General features: G+C 48.6%; 1 protein-coding gene across 1 annotated transcript in view; it reads left to right on the forward strand.

Annotated features, from left to right (window-relative positions):
- LOC138242764 (zinc finger protein 271-like) overlaps nt 1-19,559 on the forward strand; it is a 1,399,044-nt gene that overhangs the window by 536,654 nt on the left and 842,831 nt on the right. The window lies entirely within an intron of this gene.

The raw sequence follows: 19,559 nt of genomic DNA on the forward strand, positions 1-19,559 counted from the left end.
CCACACAGACCGCAGGGTGAGCACCCCCTGCTGGCCCCACAGAGAGGGAGAGGTAGAGGTAGGGAGAGAGGTAGGGAGGGGAAAAGTGAGAGGTAGGGAGAGAGGTAGAGAGAGGGAAAGGTAGAGGTAGCGAGAGAGAGGAGGAGTACAAATTCAAGCAGAGGCCTGAGTGGAGCACTGTCGTATGGCCCTGACATCAATCCCTCAACTCTCTGCATAAAGCAGTGTCTTATGGCCATGACATCCCACCCCCACCACTCTCAGTGGAAAGCACTGTCGTATAACCATGACATCCCACCTCCACCGCTCTCTGTGTAAAGAAGTATCGTCAGGACCTTACATCCCACCACCGCCACTCTCTACGTAAAGAAGTGTCGTATGGCCCTGACACCCACCCCTCCACTCTCTGCATAAAGTAGTGTCGTCAAGCCCTGACATCCCACCCCCGCCACTCTCTGCGTAAAACAGTATCGTCAGGCCCTGACATCCCACCCCTGCCACTCTCTGCATAAAGAAGAGACACCTTCCCCTCAACTCTCTGCGGAATGCAGTCTCGTCAGGCCCTGACATCCCACCCCCGCCACTCTCTGCCTAAAGAAGTGTCGTATGGCCCTGACACCCACCCCTCCACTCTCTGCGTTAAGCTGTGTTGTCAGGCCCTGACATCCCACCTCCGCCACTCTCTGTGTAAACAGTGTCTTATGGCCCTCACACCCACCCCTCCACTCTCTGCATAAAGCAGTGTCGTCAAGCCCTGACATCCCACCCCCGCCACTCTCTACGTAAAGAAGTGTCGTATGGCCCTCACACCCACCCCTCCACTCTCTGCGTTAAGCTGTGTTGTCAGGCCCTGACATCCCACCTCCGCCACTCTCTGTGTAAACAGTATCTTATGGCCCTGACACCCACCCCTCCACTCTCTGCATAAAGCAGTGTCATCAAGCCCTGACATCCCACTCCCGCCACTCTCTACGTAAAGAAGTGTCGTATGGCCCTGATACCAACCCCTCCACTCTCTGCATTAAGCTGTGTTGTCCGGCCCTGACATCCCACCTCCGCCACTCTCTGTGTAAACAGTGTCATATGGCCCTGACATCCCAACCCCGCCACTCTCTGTGTAAAGCAGTGTCATATAGCCCTGACACCCACCCCTCCACTCTTTGAATAAAGCAGTGTCATCAAGCCCTGACATCCCACCCCACCACTCTCTACGTAAAGAAGTGTCGTATGGCCCTGACATCCCATCCCCACCACTAACTGCGAAAAGCAGTATCGTCAGGCCCTGACATCCCACTCCCGCCACTGTCTACTGTCATGGAAATATAACTATCAAGGAAGCCACAAGAGAGAGTTCTCACCTGAGTAAGGTCTTTATTTCAATATTGCAATATTGGGAGCCCTGCTGCCACTTCGCAAAGTGCAACCAGAGACTCAATTTGTTACAAGCAGTACAGGGTTTTTATAAGACGTTGCGCTGTAAAAAAGTTCAGGACTTGGTCCCTTCTAAAACTTCCCCTTTCTCTAAGAGAAAACAGATTACATCATAGAGCGAGAGAAGAAAAACTAGATTTGTTATTCAAAGCTTATCAGTTACTTTCAGCTAATTCTAATGACCAGACAGCATATATTGTTTTGGTACATTGTCTTCTAAACTAACCTAAACAGTGTACTTTGTTGACTAACTGTTTTCTAAAATTCTGCACGCACTGTAGCACAGCAGTTACATCCTTGAAATATATTATCTAAAAGCACCAATATATTTTTTTCAAAGCTCTCTACATTTTTAAGAATCAATTTACTTATTAGATTTCCACTTCACTACGTAAAGAAGTGTCGTATGGCCCTGACACCCACCCCTCCACTCTCTGCATTAAGCTGTGTTGTCAGGCCCTGACATCCCACCCCTGCCACTCTCTGTGTAAAGCACTGTCGTTTGGCCCTGACACCTCACCCCCGCCACTCTCCGTGTAAAGCAGTGTCATATGACCCTGACATCCAAACCCCGCCAAACTATGTGAAAAGCAGTGTCATATGGCCCTCACATCCCACCCCCACCACTCTATGTGTAAAGCACTGTTGTATGGCCCTGACACCCACCCCTCCATTCTCTGCATAATGCAGTGTCCTCAGTCCCTGACATCTCAATACCCCCAATCTCTGCGTAAAGCAGTATCGTTAAGCCCTGACATCCCAACCCCTCCACTATCTGCGTAAAGCAGAATTGTCAGGCTCTGACATCCCACCCCTGCCACTCTCTGCGTAAAGCGGTGTCGTCAGGCCCTGATACCCACCCCTCCACTCTCTGCGTTAAGCAGTGCTGTCAGGCTCTGACACCCCAACCCCGCCACTCTCTCCGTAAAGAATTGTCGTATGGCCCTGACACCCACCCCTCCACTCTCTGCGTAAAGCATTGTCGTCAAGCCCTGACATCCCACTTCCGCCACTCTCTGCATAAAGCAGTGTCGTCAAGCCCTGACATCTCACCCCTGCCACTCTCTGCCTAAAGAAGTGTCATATGGCACTGACACCCACCCCTCCACTCTCTGCGTAAAGAAGTGTCGTATGGCCCTGACACCCACCCCTCCATTCTCTGAGTAACGCGGTATCGTCAGACCCTGACATCCCACCGCCACCACTCTCTGCATAAAGCAGTATCGTCAGGCCCTGACATACCACCCCTGCTACTATCTGCGTAAAGCAGTATCGTCAGGCCCTGACATCCAAATACCGCCACTCTCTGCGTAAAGCCCTCTCGTATGGCCCTGACACCCACCCCTCCACTCTGTGCATAAAGCAGTGTCGTCAACCCCTGACATCCCACCCCCGCCACTCTTTGCGTAAAGCAGTATCGTCAGGCCCTGACATCCCACCCCGTCCACTTTCTACGTAAAGCACTGTCGTATGGCCCTGAAATCCCACCTCATCCAGTCTGCGTAAAGCACAGTCGTCAACCCCTGACATCCCACCCGCGCCACTCTCTGCGTAAAGAAGAGTCGTATGGCCCTGACACCCACTTCTCCATTCTCTGCATAATGCAGTGTCCTCATGCTCTGACATCCCAATACCGCCACTCTCTGCGTGAAGCAGTATCGTCAAGCCCTGACATCCCACCCCCTCCACTATCTGCGGAAAGCAGAATTGTCAGGCCCTGATATCCCACCCCTGCCACTCTCTGCATAAAGAAGTGTCGTATGGCCCTGATATCCCACCCCCGCCACTCTCTGCGTAAAGCAGTATCGTCAGGTCCTGACATCCCACCCTCACCACTCTCTGCGTAAAGAAGTGTCGTATGGCCCTGACAGCAATCCCTCCATTCTCTGCATAAAGCAGTATTGTCAGGCCCTGACATCCCACCTCTGCCACTCTCTGCGTAAAGAAGTGTCGTATGGCCCTGACACCAATCCCTCGAGTCTCTGCTTAAAACAGTGTCTTATGGCGCTGACATCCCACCCCCGCAACTCTCTGCGTAAAGCACTGTTTTATGGCCCTGACAGCAATCCCTCCACTCTCTGCTTAAAGCAGTGAAGTCAAGCCCTGACATCCCACCCCCTCCACTCTCTGCGTAAAGCACTGTCGTATGGCCCTGACATCACACCCCTCCACTCTCTACGTAAAACACTGTCATATAACCCTGACATTCCACCCTCGCCACTCTCTGCGTAAGGAAGTGTCTTATGGCCCTGACACCCACCCCTAAACTCTCTACATAAAGCAGTGTCTTACGGCCCTGACATCCCACCCCCTCCACTCTCTGCATAAAGCAGTGTCTTACAGCCCTGATATCCAACCCCCGCCACTCTCTGCGTAAAGCAGTATCATCAGGCCCTGACATCCCAACCCCACCACTCTCTGTGTAGAGCACTGTCGTATAGTCCTGACATCCCACTCCTGCCACTCTCTGCATAAAGCAGTGTCTTATGGCCCTGACAACCACTCCCGCCACTCTCTGCGTAAAGCATTATCGTCAGACCCTGACATCCCACCTCAGCCACTCACTGCGTAAAGCAGTATCGTCAGGCCGTGACATCCCACCCCTCCACTCTCTGAGTAAAGCACTGTCGTATGGCCCTCACACCCACCCCTCCACACTATGCGTTTAGCAGTTTTGTCAGGCCCTGACATCCCACCCCCAGCCCTCTCTGCGTAAAGAACTGTCGTATGGCCCTGACACCCACCCCCCCCCCACTCTCTGCGTTAAGCACTGTCATATGGCCCTGACACCCACCCCTCCACTCTCTGCGTTAAGCTGTGTTGTCAGGTCCTAACATCCCATCCCCTCCACTCTCTATGTAAAGCATTGTCGTATGACCCTGACATCCCTCCACCAGCACTCTCTGTGTAAAGCACTGTCGTATGACCCTGATATCCCACCTTCTCCGCTCTCTGTGTAAAGTACTTTCGTCAGCTTCTGACATCCCACCCCACCACTCTCTGCGTAAAGCAGTGTCGTATGGTCCTGACACCAATCTCTCCACTCTCTGCATAAAACAGTGTCTTATGGCGCTGACATCCCAACCCCACCGCTTTCTGTGTAAAGCCCAGGTTTTTGTTTGTTGTGTTTGTGCTTGTGTACTTTTTTGTTTTAAGTCTCCGGAGCTTTACTCGACCCCCCTTCCTCCACCCAATAAAGGTTAATACCCCGGAGGAGGGGGTAGCTCTCAGCCGTGGACTCCCGGAGGTTTCCTTTCAGTTAAATGAGGTTTTTACTCCCTCCAGTGCTGGGCAGCTCATGTATTTGTATGGGCGTCGGGAGCCGCCCATGAAGGGGGGGGTACTGTCACGCCCTCTGCAGCCAGAGGGCGCTCCTTCTCTGTCCTCTCCCTAGTTTCCGGTCTGCTGTCCTTCCTGTCCCTCTCTTTCCCTTGGGCTATATATTTCTGGGTCTTGCACTCTGTCCTCGCTCAGCATTGACGTTCGGATGTCCTGAGACCCGCCTAGCACCAGGGCGCCCCACGTCCGCTCCCTGAGGGCATAGGTTTCTATACGGCATTCCTGAACTCTTTGCACTAATGAGCCCGGGCCTTTTTCCCGTCTCGCCGCTACGCATATGGGTCTTTTTCCGCTCTCCTGCTCCCCACGGTTAGTCCCTTTGGATGTCCGTGACACTGCCAGCAGAGATGAAACTATGTTGTGTTAAGATTGTATCGCACAGTAGGAGTAGGAGGATCTCATTTAGAATAGTGCATATAATGTTGGTGCCTCTTCTTCTCAATTTAGGGTAGTTTCCACTTTCATGGTTCATTCCGAAGAAATCAGATGGGTTGACTTTGATCTATGTTCAAGACTCAAGAGATTCTGTCAGTGTAGAACACTACCCTTCAGACTAAAGATACTCAGCTCCTTCAGACCTGTCAGTGTGGGACACTCCCTTCAGACTAAAGAGACTCGGTTCCTCCAGCCTGTCAGTGTGGGACACTCCCTTCAGACTAAAGAGACTCAGCTCCTTCAGCCTGTCAGTGTGGGACACTCCCTTCAGACTAAAGAGACTCAGTTCCTTCAGACTAAAGACTTCTTTCAGCCTGTCAGTGTACCTTTGATGGAAAGGGTGCCAGTCTGTCAAAGGATGCTAACCACTGTACCAGAACTGTGCCACCATCTGACTTCTGAACAGTGTAAACTAATTTTCTGAAATAATCTGCTGAAACTTTGTTGCGCCACCTTCTTTGTTGACAGTGTTTTGTCTTTGTCGTATTGGTTTTGCTGGACCTTGGCCATAAGAAAACAAATTTATCCCCCCACCCCAATAGATATAAATCCAAACCTGATTTGCCAGGGATTAAAATTTAAATGAGTCCAAAGTAAAGCAGAGAGACTGATTTGCCTAGGCACCTGGCACGGGGTGGGGGGAGGAGTCCGATTTGAATATTGTCCCTGCAGAGAATCAATTAGATAGGGCCTAGCTAAGCCCAAATGGTTTCCTTGGGGACCGCAGCTAGGTGATCCGAGGGCTGTACAGTCCTGGTAACAGTCCGCGTCTACGCAGCATCCCGGGACGTCGGAGACACTCCCCGCATCCAGAGGGGAGAAGAAGGGTGAGTGGTGACTAAATTAGAGAGGAAAAAAATATCGAGGAGCAAAGTTTCAGAAAAAGTGCAAAGTTTCAGAAACGCTGTGTAATGAGTGACTTATTAGGAAATCCCGATGTTACTGTTTCGAGGTGTGGAAGAAGATTTTGAGGATTATAGGGAAATTTCAGGACATTTTAAAGATTATCAATGTCCAAACCTGCGAGAAATGTAAGCTTTGTTCGTTTGAGAGTCTGGGAACTTTTAAGCGGGTAGGTTTTTTTTTAAGTACCAAGCGAACCGACAGGGCTCAAAAAGAGCGTTTATTTCACTTTAAGCCCGCAATGTGACTTGTTTTGAAGAGGGAGTGGTTGGTTGTTTTATTGGAGTAAGTGGCGACTCCAAAGCCAGGCTCTGCCTTAAGTGAAACTGTACCGGTCAAGCGATGTTGACCCAGGGAGAACCTGATGAGAAAGATGAAAAACGATCAGCTTCTCCTTTATTTTCATGACATCACCTTGCTTTAAGTAACTGCTTATCCAGTTAAAAACAAATCGGTGTCTCTGTGGCTCAGGCTCTGTGCCTGTGGCTGGAAGGGTTTGCCGGTTCAAGTCCCGTGGCTGGCAGAGGAATCCTACTCTGTTGGGCCCCTGAGCAAGACCCTGAACCCCAGCTGCTCCAAGGGTGTCGTATAAATGGCTGACCCTGCGCTCTGACCCCCAGCTTCTCTCTCCCTGCCTGTGTGTCTCATGGAGAGCAAGCTGGGGTCTGTGAAAAGACAAATTCCTAATGCAAGAAATTGAATAGGGCTAATAAAAGTGATCTGATCTTACCAATTCAAGGCCACAGGACCTATTCTGGCAAGCAAAGGGCACTAGGCGGGCTACACTCTGGACAGGACGCCACTCCATCCCAGGTCTTGGTAAATTGATCATGTATTATGTCTTTATTATATTATATTATATTATATATTATATTATATAGTATGTGTTGTGTTTGTCCGGCAAAGCCAAGTTCCCATCTGGGCCACTAAAGTCTGGAACCTAATTGGAAACTACATCTAAATGAAAATCGAAGAAATCTGAAAGGACCTCTTAAGTGTTTCTCTGATTGCAGATTCACCGACCCACAGTGATGGCTAAGAAGATATGCCTCACCTTAATCGTCTCAGGTTAGTGAGTCCTTTTTTCATTTGTGTGGACTAACCCTGAACCTCTGTTTGGAAAGATGATGTTGCTTTACTGCACAGTATTCAAGTTCAAGTTCAAGTTCATTGTCACTATACTCATATACAGGTATATGGTATAACGAAATGCTATTTAGCGAGCTCTCAGACGATACGTAGTACAAAAAAACAACAAATCAATTGTATAATAAAAGAAAGACAGAGACAACAGGCAGTGTGCAAAAACAACAACAGGCAGTGTGCAAAACAACAAAAGGTAACAGGTAATGTGCAAAACAACATCAGATGTACAAAAACATGCATCAACAGAATGAAATAAAAGGATAGAAATTATGGGGAGTGAGCTTTTTGACATGTAAGGTAGAGGTAGATTTTCAATGTGTGTTTGAGTTTTTGGTAAGAAAGAAGGCACTGTGAGGTTCAGATCATAGGTGAGAGGTGAGGTGAGAGTGAGAGAGGCTGGGAGTTTAATAGTTTGATAGTGCAGGGGTAAAAACTGTTTCTGAGTCTGGTAGCCTGGGGCCAAATGCTCCGGTACAGTTTTCCAGATGGTAGAGGGTCATACAGTCTGTAGCTGGGGTCTGTGGGGGTCTTTGATGATGCTTAGAGCTTTCCTCAGGCACCATCTGTCATCAATGTCCTGTATAGATGGGAGGGCAGCCCCAGTATGTGAACAGAACTGTGTCACCAGCTCTCTGTAACTATCTGAAACACAACGACGGTTACTTATCGACAGATACTTTATTGATCCCGTGAGGGGAAATTGCAGTGCGACAGCAGCACAGTCATCACAGCAACAGTGTAATGAAATGATACAACAATACAAAAACACAATCCAATCAGTCCAGTCAGTGAGAAGTGCGCTAAGAAGAGTCGCTCACAGTCCAGAATATACAAAGAGCAAGCCGGAACAGTACACAAAAAAGTTGTATTGCACAATATAAATATATTGTCCCTGGCATGTATTGCACAAAAAACAGTTGTAAACGGGGAAAAAAAAAACTGAGGGAAGCAGAGAGTTTACTGTTTAGTCCAAAACCAGGTCAGTGTCAGTGCTGCTCCTGCCCAGACACACAGTGGATGAGTGGTACAGTCTGATGGCAGAAGGCACGAATGACCACCTGTAGCGCCCCCTGTCCCACCGCGGGTGGATCAGCCTGTCGCTGAATGTGCTCTTCATTCTCCCAAGCATGTCTTAGAGGGAAAGATGGGAGATGTCCATGATGGCCTGTAAGGTTTTTCCTGGGGCGCACGATCGACCTTTTCGGAGTTCTCCAGTAAAGAGGCAAAGAAATATGTGTGCAGCTTCATTCAAATACACCGTTTGCTCCTGCCTACTTGTTAATTTTATTTAGAATTGGTCACAAATTTATATAGTGTCATAGGGAAAAAAAAAACAGTGAACGGTTATAGACAATTTGCCAAGGTTAATTTATGGCTGGTTTTAAAAAAATGATTATATACAGTATATGTATTGTAATCTCCTCATGTGGGCTTTTTCTCTCCTTTCCAAAATGGACCGGCAGAGATGGAAGATGAAAAGACCTCTGAACTTCGGTGTTGAAAGGGCTGGAGCTTACAATCAGTCCCAATACAGTCAGTCCAGGGGTCTGTGTCCCCGGTCCAGTTAGTCCAGGCGGTCTGTGACCTCTGGTCCAGTCAGTCAAGGAGGTCCGTGACCCCGGTCCAATTAGTCCAGGGATCTGTGACTCTGGTCCAGTTAGTTCAGGGGTCTGTGTCCCCGGTCCAGTCAGTCCAGGGGTCTGTGACTCTGTTCCAGTTAGTCTAGGAGCCGGTGTCTCTGGTCCAGTCAGTCCAGGGGTCTGTGACTCTGGTCCAGTCATTCCAGGGATCTGTGCCACCAGTCCAGTTAGTCCAGGGCTCTATGACTCTGGTCCAGTCAGTGCAGGGCTCTCTGATCCTGACCCAGGGAGAGCTCAGGTCTAGTAAATCTTACAGGTCACCCTGAATCGCCAGTTTTATTGATGTTTGCTCCCAATGATCCCTTAGTTACTTTATTGAACAGACCACCTGTTTAATCGATCATAGTCCAGGTGATCCAGGCCTTTATTAATTGATCAAAGCACTGTTATTTACTCCTGGTCCTGGAGTGTGACAGGTAAATTTATGAGTGAGAGCCTTATAACAGTGCCAATTGAGTCTAATTGCATTTAGAGTGTATTCAAACCATTAAGAGTCCAGGAAAGGACATCAATATGCCCTTTGATTATTTGCAGGCTCCCTTTAAAACCCACTGGGAAAGGTTCAAGATGCTTCTAAATCTGGAGGTCTCAGTCCTGGTCCAAATCCAGGTATTAAGAGCCTAGGATGGAATAAAGATTAAAAGATACAAAAGCCCTCCAGGCTCAGAAATCAAATCAAATCAAATCAAAGTTTATTTATCAGATGCACAACAAAATGGCATGCAGCAGCAGTAGTTGCTGGCAATGAATTGTCTTTTTCTGCGAGCTCACAAAAACCACAAGAATCACAGAAATCACAAAATTCACAAAATCACAAAATTGAGGTTACATTTTTTTAAATGGAATAAAACTCAATATGAGTAGAGCTGCTATGTGTCCATGGTGTATGCAATATATACAAGTAGTGCAGTTATGCTGAATACAGTGAAAACTGTGTGTCCATGTAGCCATTACAGGTGATTTGCTAAAGGAGCTGCAGGTTGGCTATTTAGCAGTCTAAAGTCTCAACAGTGAATAACAGTCTTATAGTCTCAAAAGTGAATATCAGAGCTCTGTGGCCAGGATTGCCCCTTCATTCCATGTTATCTTCATATTTCCACAGCCTTTCCTTTACTTATGTGCTTTGTGAGGAGACTGTTCAAGACTTTTTTCTGTTGGGGACACAGTCTCTTTCTGCAGGATCAAGATGGCTAAAGTCTCATAAGCACTTGGCTCACCAATGACTGGAGTGGTTGCACCCTGGATTCAGTTCTGCTGTCTGCTGTCTGGAGTTGGTATGTGCCTCCAGTTCATGTGTGTTTCTTATAGGTTTGCCCCGGTTTCTTCCCATAGTCCAAAGCCATGCTGGTGGGTTAATTGGCTTCTGGGAAAATTGGCCCTGGTGTGAGTGTGGGCATATCTGTGCCCTGCAATAGGCTGGTGTCCCTGTGTTAACATAGTCATTCATCTGTCCTGCCTTGTGCCTGTGGCTTATGGCTCGCTCACATTGTTTCGAGGATGCAAACGACGCATCAGCATAAACACCTGTCTTTTCCCCGAGTATCCTCCCTGAGTTTTGCGTTGAAAGTTTGTTTTTCCTGCCGGCACGCCAGAACCCCACACTTAGACATGATCTGTCAGGTGTTTTTGATTTAAATCATTTGAATTTCATTTGCTGCCCGCTTCTCGGCCTCCGCTAATCCCGCTGTATCACCTGCGATCGTCTGCAGTCTGGATCTGAGCAAAGTACAGAAATGACCAGGGGGCCGATTGCTCATCAAAGAACCTGTGGCCACCAGCCTACCAACTCGGAGGTTGTACCTCCTTAGATAGATAGATACTTTATTGATCCCGTGAGGGAAAGTGCAGCGCAACAGCAGCTTTACACAGACAACACAGCCACAGTGTAACGAATGATACAATAATATTAAAAATAATAATACAATACATACGATACAATCAGTACAGTGAGGGGTGCACTAAAAGAGTTACTCACAGTCCGGACACACAAAGAACAAACTAGAACAGAACAGTACGCAGAAAAATCGTATCACACATATGAAAATAAATATAGATCTAAATATAGATATAGATATAAATATAAATGTATTGCACGGGTCCCTGGCATATATTGCACAAAAAACGGTTGTAAACGGGAAAAGAAAAGAAGAGAACAGATGTAGCAGTAGATGTGTAGATGCGTTCAGTCCAGAAATAGGTCACTGTCAATGTTTCCTCTGCCCAGACGCAAGGTGGATGCGTTGTACAGTCTTATGGCAGAAGGCAAGAATGACCTCCTGTAGCGCTCCCTGTCGCACCGTCGATGAATCAGTCTATTGCTGAACATGCTCTTCATTTCTACAAGCCTGTCATAGAGGGGATGGGAGATGTTGTCCAAGATGGCCTCTAGTTTGGACACCATTCTCCTCTCAGCCACTACCTCCAAGGGATCCAGGTCAGACCCAATGACAGAGCTTGCTCTCCTGATGAGCTTGTTCTGCCTTTTAGAATCCACAGCTCTAATCCCAGGGCCCAAGCATACCACTGCGTAGAAAATGGCGCTCGCCACCACCGACTGATAGAACAAATGTAGCATCTTACTACATACATTGAAGGACCTGAGCCTCCTCAAGAAGTAAAGCCGGCTCTGTCCCTTCTTATAGATGGCCTCGATGTTCTTAGACCATTCCAGTCTATCGTCGATGTGCACTCCCAGGTACTTGTACGAGTCCACCATCTCCACGCCACTCCCATGGATGTAGATAGGAGTAGGTTTGACCTTTTTCCTCCTGAAATCTACCACCAGTTCCTTTGTCTTTGTTACATTTAGTTCCAAGTGGTTCAACCCGAAGTTCAAAGTCCGAAGTATAGAGAGTGAAGAGGAATGGAGAAAGAACTGTCCCTTGAGGTACCCCTGTGTTACTCACTACCTGTTCAGACACACAGTTCTGAAGTCTCACAGACTGTGGTCTGCCTGTCAGGTAGTCAGTGATCCACGAGGTCATGGAGGCATCGACTTGCATATCCTCCAGCTTCCTCCTTAGAAGTAAGGGCTGGATGGTATTGAAGGCACTGGAGAAGTCTAAAAACATGATCCTTACAGTGTTGCCAGCCCTGTCCAGGTGTGAGTAGGCCCTTTGCAGCATGTAGATGATCACATCCTCCACACCAACACTAGGCTGGTAGGCGAACTGTAGGGTGTCCAGTGATGAGCTGACCAAGGGGTCTCAGGTGGGATAAGACCAACCTCTCCAGTGTCTTCATGACGTGAGAAGTCAGTTCAACTGGTCTGTAGTCGTTGAGGACAGAGGGGCGCCGTTTCTTTGGTACCGGGACCAGGCATGTCTTCCAGAGCACCGGGACACTCTCCAAGCGCAGGGTCAGGTTGAATAGTCGCTGGAGCACTCCGCTCAGCTGATCAACACAGGCCCTCAGAACTCTGGGACAGATGTTATCTGGCCCTGTGGCCTTACCCTGGTGCAGCCTCTTCAGCTCCTTCTTCACCTGGTCAGCTGTGATGGTCAGCCTGGCCTGGGGGATGGTGCTCATAGGGCTTTCAGTGCTGCAGGTGTTAATGGCGGAGGTGTTGGAGTGGCAGCTGTGGGGGATGGGTGGGTGAGTAGCTGTCGGGGGTTGTAGCTGTAGGCGGCCATGTTTGTGGGGGGATGGAGGAGGTGTTAGGCAGTCGCAGCTGTGAAGGGTTAGGGAGCGTGTGGCTGTGGGGGGATGGGTGTTGAGCCACAGAGCACCCAGAATCAAACCTGTTAAAGAACTGGTTCAACTCGTTGGCCATCTCCAGGTTCCCCTCTCTTGCACCCCCAGCCTGTTTGAAGCCAGTGATCTCTCTCATGCTGATCCATACATCCCTTACCCTATTCCTTTGCAGCTTGTCCTCTACCTTCCTCCTGTAGGCGTCCTTGCTCTCTCTTAACTTCTGCTTTAGCTCCCTCTGTACACGCTTGACCTCTTCTTTATCCCCCCTCCTAAAGGCTCTCTTCTTGTCATTCAGAAGAGCCTTCAGGTCGCTGGTGATCCAGGGTTTGTTATTGGAAAAGCAGTGTACGTCTTTGGTGGGGATGGTGTTGTCTACGCAGAAGTTAATGTAGTCAGTGACACAGTCCACCATGATGTCTATGTTGTCCCCATGTGGTTCGCACAGCACATCCCAGTCGGTGGCCTCCAAAGCACCACGTAGATCCTCCATAGCCTCTTGAGACCATCTCCTCACAGTTCTCATGGTCGCAGGTTGGCGCTGGACAATAGGCGTGTATAGTGGTGTAAGCAAGACAAGGTTGTGATCTGATCTGCCAAGGGGGGGAAGGGCTGTGGAACTATATGCATCCTTAGCATTGGCATATAATAAGTCCAGTTTTTTGTTTTCTCTGGTCGGGCACTTAACAAATTGGTGGAAAGTAGGCAAAGTGGTGGAAATAGATACGTGGTTAAAGTCCCCTGAAATAGCTATAAAAGCGCTAGGGTGCTTTGTTTGTAGCCTGGCTGTGACTGTGTTTATGACGTCACACGCTACCTCTGCGTTTGCCGTAGGTGGAATGTAAACAACAACAAAGATGGCGCATGTAAACTCCCGCGGTGTCCGGGTTACAGACGCGCTCCTTAAAATGAGTATGTCCACCATCTGTTGTTGACAAGCACCACGAGCCCCCCTCCTTTCCTCTTACCGCTCTCGGTGTTTCTGTCCGCCCGCACCGTCTGAAAGCCGCCAATGGTAATGTTTGAGTCCGGAATAAGTTCCTGCAGCCACGTATCGGTGAAACACATGATACTGCATTCATGATACTCCCTCTGGCTTCTCACCAATGCTCCCAGTTCGTCCATCTTGTTCGCTAAGGACCTCACATTTCCCAGGATGATCGAAGGAAGGTAGGGTTTAAATCTCCTTCTCTTCGCCTTTGCATCCCGATAGAAACAGAGGTCCGAGTATCAGAAAAAACGAGAAAAGCATCTCAGCTTTCTAGTATCCATCATGTTGTGATCGCAAATTTAGTTGCCGGCAAAGGTATGAGGAAAAAACACTAACACACTAGCATTAACTAACTGAAAGGAACAAAAAGACAACAAAAAGACACAGAGCTGCTGTAGCAGGCTGCCACTAACACGGCGCCATGTTAGACTGATTATCACCTGGTCTTGTTGATGCCGTTGCTTTGTGCCAATGAATCGTTCCGCCTGACTTTGATATCAGCGGTGCTCTTGATTATATGATATTCCATCCTCCCACCTGTTCCACCTCATGCAGTTCAGGGTGGTGGGACAGCCAGAGCTTATTCCAGTAAACAGCAGGCACAAGGAGTGGTACTCCATCACACTGGCACTAACTCTCCCAGACGTCAGTGAACATACCAGCATGCCTTTCGACTGGGGAGCAGACTGGAGCACCCTAGAGGAAACCCAACGTGAGCACAGTGTCGAATATACAAACCAGACCAGAAGCAGAGCTGAACCCAGCGTCCCAACGCTGAGAAACTGCAGTCCAAAAGCCCCTGTGCCACTTCACAGTGCATTGGCAGACCCATTTGAAATCCTCCCCCAGGGAAGACAAAACCACTCAAAACGACAGCCACAAATGTCGGGTTGAGAAGTGCCGGGCCATTCCCCAACCGGATTTGCTTCTCCGACGCGTTGGCACGTCGTGCGCAGGCTTGGCCAGGCATCGCGAGCTGGTCACCCCTGCTCCTAAGCCTCAACCCTGCCTCCTGTGTTTCAGGCCTCTGGGAGTTGGTCTCACCTCACCGCTACCACTTCGTGAGCAAGCGCAGGACGTGGGCGGGGGCTCGGGCATACTGCAGGGGCCAGTACACGGACATGGCTACCGTGAGTGGGCCAGCCGACCTGGAGCAGCTCCTTGCCACCGCCGAGCCGGTCACGGGCTGCGCCTGGACCGGCCTGTACTATGTCTGGGACCTGTGGCAGTGGTCCCTCGGGGGGGGCTACCTCTACGGCGTGGGGAGGTCTGCTTTTACCAGCTGGCGTGCGGGAGAACCAAACAACTACGGCGGCAAGGAGAACTGCGTGGCGATGGTCGGCGGCGGGTTGTAGGCAGATCGCCCTTGCAGTTTCACGAGCTATTCCGTTTGCTATCAAGGTAAATGGCCCCTGAGTCTTTTACGGCCTTTTACGGTCTTTCTCACGCGACTCCTGCATGTGAAGGTGGTGGAGGGAGGGGGGGGCTTGGGAGTAATTCCTCCTTATGAAATTCCCCATTGTTCTCGGAATTGAATCCTTTGAGTGGCTCTTGGGCTGATGGGATGGCGGCACCGGGGCCCTGGGTTCAAATCCTGGGGTGGCGAGGTGGAGTTTGCATGTTCTCCCCTTGTGCGTGGGGGTTTCCTCCAGGTGCTCCAGTGTCCTCCCACAGTCCAAAGACGCTCTGGTGAGTGAATTGGCTGCTGGGAATGTTTGGCCCTGGTGTGACTGTATGCGGTGCTTGTGCCTCCGTGCAGTGGACTGGCGTCCCATCCAGGTGGTATCCTGCCTGTTGCTTGCCGAGGCTGCTCCGCGACCCTCAACCCGACTACTGACTGGGGTTCACTTCTTCAGGGGGGGAAGGCGCAGCCGATCAATACTTCCTGGTGGCTGAGGCCAAGAACTGGACAGAAGCCCTGACGTTTTGCAGAGAACATTACACCGACCTGACCCGGGTGAGGAGCCAGAGCGAGAATGAGTTAGTAAGAGTTACGGCCGGAGGCAGGGAGGTCTGGATCGGACTGTTCACCGAGCCCTGGAAGTGGTCCGATGGGGACGTCTCCACTTTCCGCCCCTGGCACGTGGGCAAGCCCAACAATTATGGCGGCATTGAGAGCTGTGGCGCCGTGAATCTTCAGGGGAGTGCGAGAGGCTCCTGGAATGACTATAATTGCAACACCACCTACGCTTTCTTCTGCTACAGTGGTAAGTTATCGCGGTGCCACTTCGACAGCCTTATGGGGGTAACCTTGCGGGGAACATCGCCTTCACTTTGCTATTCCACGACCGCTTGTCCAGTTCGCACTTGTGGTGGCCCAGAGTCGGTCCCAGGGTGCACTGGGTGCAGTGGTTAGCATTGCTGCCTCGTAGTGCCTGAGCTCTGGGTTCAGTATCTGGGCTGTTGTCTGCATGGAGTTTGAATGTTCTCCTTGTCTTTGCGTGGGTTTTCTCCTGCAGTACGAAGACATGCTGGTAGGTTTTGAATCGGCTCCTGGGAAAATGAGCTGTGGTGTGTGCCCTGTGACGGACTGGCATTACTGCCAGGGTTAACCCTGCCTTGCACCTGTTGCTTGCTGGGATAGACTCTGGAGCCACCTTCAGAGCACCAGTCTTTTGTAATATTGTAAGTGATGTTTTGACGTCCTTGACCATATAACTGTCCCTCAGACCAGGCAGGGTGAATCACTTAATGCTACTTCAGAATGGGGTTTGCCTCTTTTTTTGTCTTCTATGCTGTTTTCATCCTTTCCTCCACAGGGAAGAGAGTGGTGCTGAGAGTAAGGATATTAATGGACTCGGAAGTGAATCCTAATGACCCAGATGTTAAAGAGTGGCTTCTGGTCCAGGTATAGGAAATCGACTACTAGATTGTGTCAGTGTGCATAGGTGGCTTGCGATATTCCAGGCTCCTCGTAAAGAAGAAACTAAGCAAATCATACTGTTGGAGCTGCAGTAGACAAAAAAGATCATCCAGTCAATGCTATGCATAATGAGCCACACATTGCTTTGTTATACAGAAATCAGAAATACACTCAATCATAATGGTTGTCACACATTGCACGCAGTGGGTTCCTACCAATATGAATCATTATTGGGGATTTTTTTTGGTTAAAAAGCAGCATTTTAGGAATTCAGGAAACAATCAGATGAATATAAAGGGATAGTGTACTTATTATTGTAGTGTTACCTCACCTGGCTGGGGAAATCATTTGTGAAGAATGAGCCAGGGAGGCAGTTGCAAGGGTCAAGATAGGATGGAGGGAGGGGAGCAAGAGAAGATTAGCGCAGAGCTGTGGACAGACTGGGAGTATTTATAAACTGGGGAGTGGAAGTGATTAATAAACACAATACAAAACAAACAGAAGAAATTACTATTATCTTCCTTTTGGCATTTTGAATTAAGGGAGCATATGAATAGGCCCAAAAGTGCAGGGTAGAGTTATAGAGTTAATAAGGGCTTTAAACTAGAATATAAGAGAGAGAATACTGGAGATCATAGTTGCAGTTATATCGAAGCGCTGACCTTTCCCTTGCTGGCTTTGTTTATTTTATCATGCCTGCTCACGTTGGATTGCTCAAAGACCCTTCCGAGTAACCACAGCAACCGACGTGGCCACCTGTCAGTCACCTGGTTGCCGTGACAGTGCAATTGGGTGGAAGATCAGTTCCACCTGCTCACAGTCAGCCCTCCACTCGCTCAGTGTTAGGGAGTTCAGGCTTGAGCCTTGGTGTTTCCTTGGTGTTTCCTTGATTCTTTGACCCCATTTCCCTCGACCTTGCTCTTGGATTGCCCTTGTGTTTGCTCCTTGGCGTCGAAGATTTCTCGCCTCGACTTCGTCTCTTAGCTGCTTCGCTTGGGTATCTATCGGCTCCGGGCTTTGCTTGCTTTCGACGTCACCTATCTGGCTGCCTCCCTGCTTCATTCTGCAACTTTGAATCCCACTACGTCCCACGTTTTCCAGAGCGCTCACTCCAGCTGCCACCTCCCACTACAGACCACTATCACCCACCACAGGCGCTGTCTGCTGCTGCTTCCCTGTTTCGCCCGGCGATCGCGTCCTCCCTGCCGCGACAAGACCGCGGCTCTCGTTCAGGAAGATGTACCGGGCCCTGATTTCTGACCCGGGCTGCTGTGGTACTGTCCCCTCCACAGGTGACGAGAGAGCTGTCCAGGCACACCGAGCTGGGCAACACCAGCCTGCGCTGGGGCCAGGAGGACAATGGCGTGGTGTTCTCGAAAGACAAGGAGGAAGATGGTGAGATGCTTAAGCAGCACAGCCTTGGCGACGCGCATTCTGAACGCCAGGAACTTCATCGGTGATGTCTTTGCTCCACAGGGCAGTGCCACCCTATGGGAGACTGAGTGTCGGAGGATCAGTCTGCACAGGATTCCTCTGTGAAACACTGGCGACTGGCCACTGGCGACAGACCGACGTCTAAGAATAATGCAAGCTTCAAATACCGTAGCATTTATATTAAGGTTCAATATATATGGATATAGTATAATATTTTCTCTATGAGTGGTTCTCTGTTTAAACATCAAGGTCTGGTCTCAGTACAGTGAAAATGCATTGAGAGTTGTTTAATGAATATATATATATATTATCACATTTAAATGTAGTAGTAGTATTCAGGTCCAAGGAAATACTTTTTGAGAATTGTTTGCTTTGGCAATCACTGGTGTATTTTTCCTCTCACGTATGTTTGGAAGGGAACATTCGATCAGCCTTACTGGGCAACTTGACTTTCTGACCAGCTGCTCAAAAGTTGGATTTCAAAAGTTTTAAGGAGAATAAAAATGGTTGGTTAGTTGATGGTTGATGACATTGAAACCACAGATCAGAACAGGTGGACTTACAGTAAGTGGAATATGATTAAACGTCAGATTTTCAATTTTGACAGTTTAGAGACTAACAATAGACTAAACAGATTATGAACATCTATTCTACACAGGGGGACGTAGTGGGATCTTTGTAAATTATTCCATGTATTATAAGTACATGTGTACAGAACAAACACTGAGCTCTAATAAGCTGAATTGTCTATTGGTATCATTAACGTTTCATATGTTCTTAAGTAATTTGATTTGTTATAAATAATAATAATTGCTTACACTTATATAGCGCTTTTGTGGACTCTCCACTCAAAGCTCTTTACAGGTTAATGGGGATCCCCTCCACCCCCTTGTGAGCAGGGTGACAGCTGATCCACTGTGAGAGCGGAGGGAGTGTCTCCCTCTACTGCACGGACACCGGAATTCCGGGATTAAGCCGCACTTCCTTAGTGACCGTTGCTATGCACGACTTTCGTTTTTTTTTATTGCAACAGCAAAAATTTATACCGTACAAACAAGAGTACATATAACATATAACACCAATAACACCGTCAGGGGCTACATACTGTAATACAATTGCACTTGACCAAAAAAAAGACTAAACAAGGTAAAAAAAAGATAAGGTCCACACAACTCTCACATTCTTACATTTAGAAATACTGTATTGTAGATAACGCCCTCATGCCTATTTTAAACTTTTCAAACATGTGTCTCAGACCATTTCATTTAATCAATATAAGAAAGTGTAGTATTAATGATTTAAAAGGAACATACTTCAAGGAACTTCTTGAAGGAGACATACTGTATATATCTGTGCATACTCAGGGTTATAGTGCTACTTAATCACGCTGGCATGTATGGAATAAATAGTGGATTATAGTGACCATGCAGCTTGGTGTCGGTCACCAGAGTAATTAAACATAGCAGTAATTGCCTTCGTTCCTAACAAGGCTGTCAAGAAAGGATCGAGGCTGTCAGGGTTGTATAAATCTTGAATATACCTGCTCAATATCTGGAACTGCAGTCGACTTTCATGAGCGTAAGACATCATCCAAACTAGGTACTGTGTAATCATCGTGGTCGTAGCTCCTCTGTCATCCAATGGAAGCACAAGGCACCCGCGTTCAAGTCTTTTGTGAGATCATGTG

This window comes from Lepisosteus oculatus, chromosome 14, assembly GCF_040954835.1.
Source record: "Lepisosteus oculatus isolate fLepOcu1 chromosome 14, fLepOcu1.hap2, whole genome shotgun sequence".
In the NCBI taxonomy this organism is placed as follows: Eukaryota; Metazoa; Chordata; class Actinopteri; order Semionotiformes; family Lepisosteidae; genus Lepisosteus; species Lepisosteus oculatus.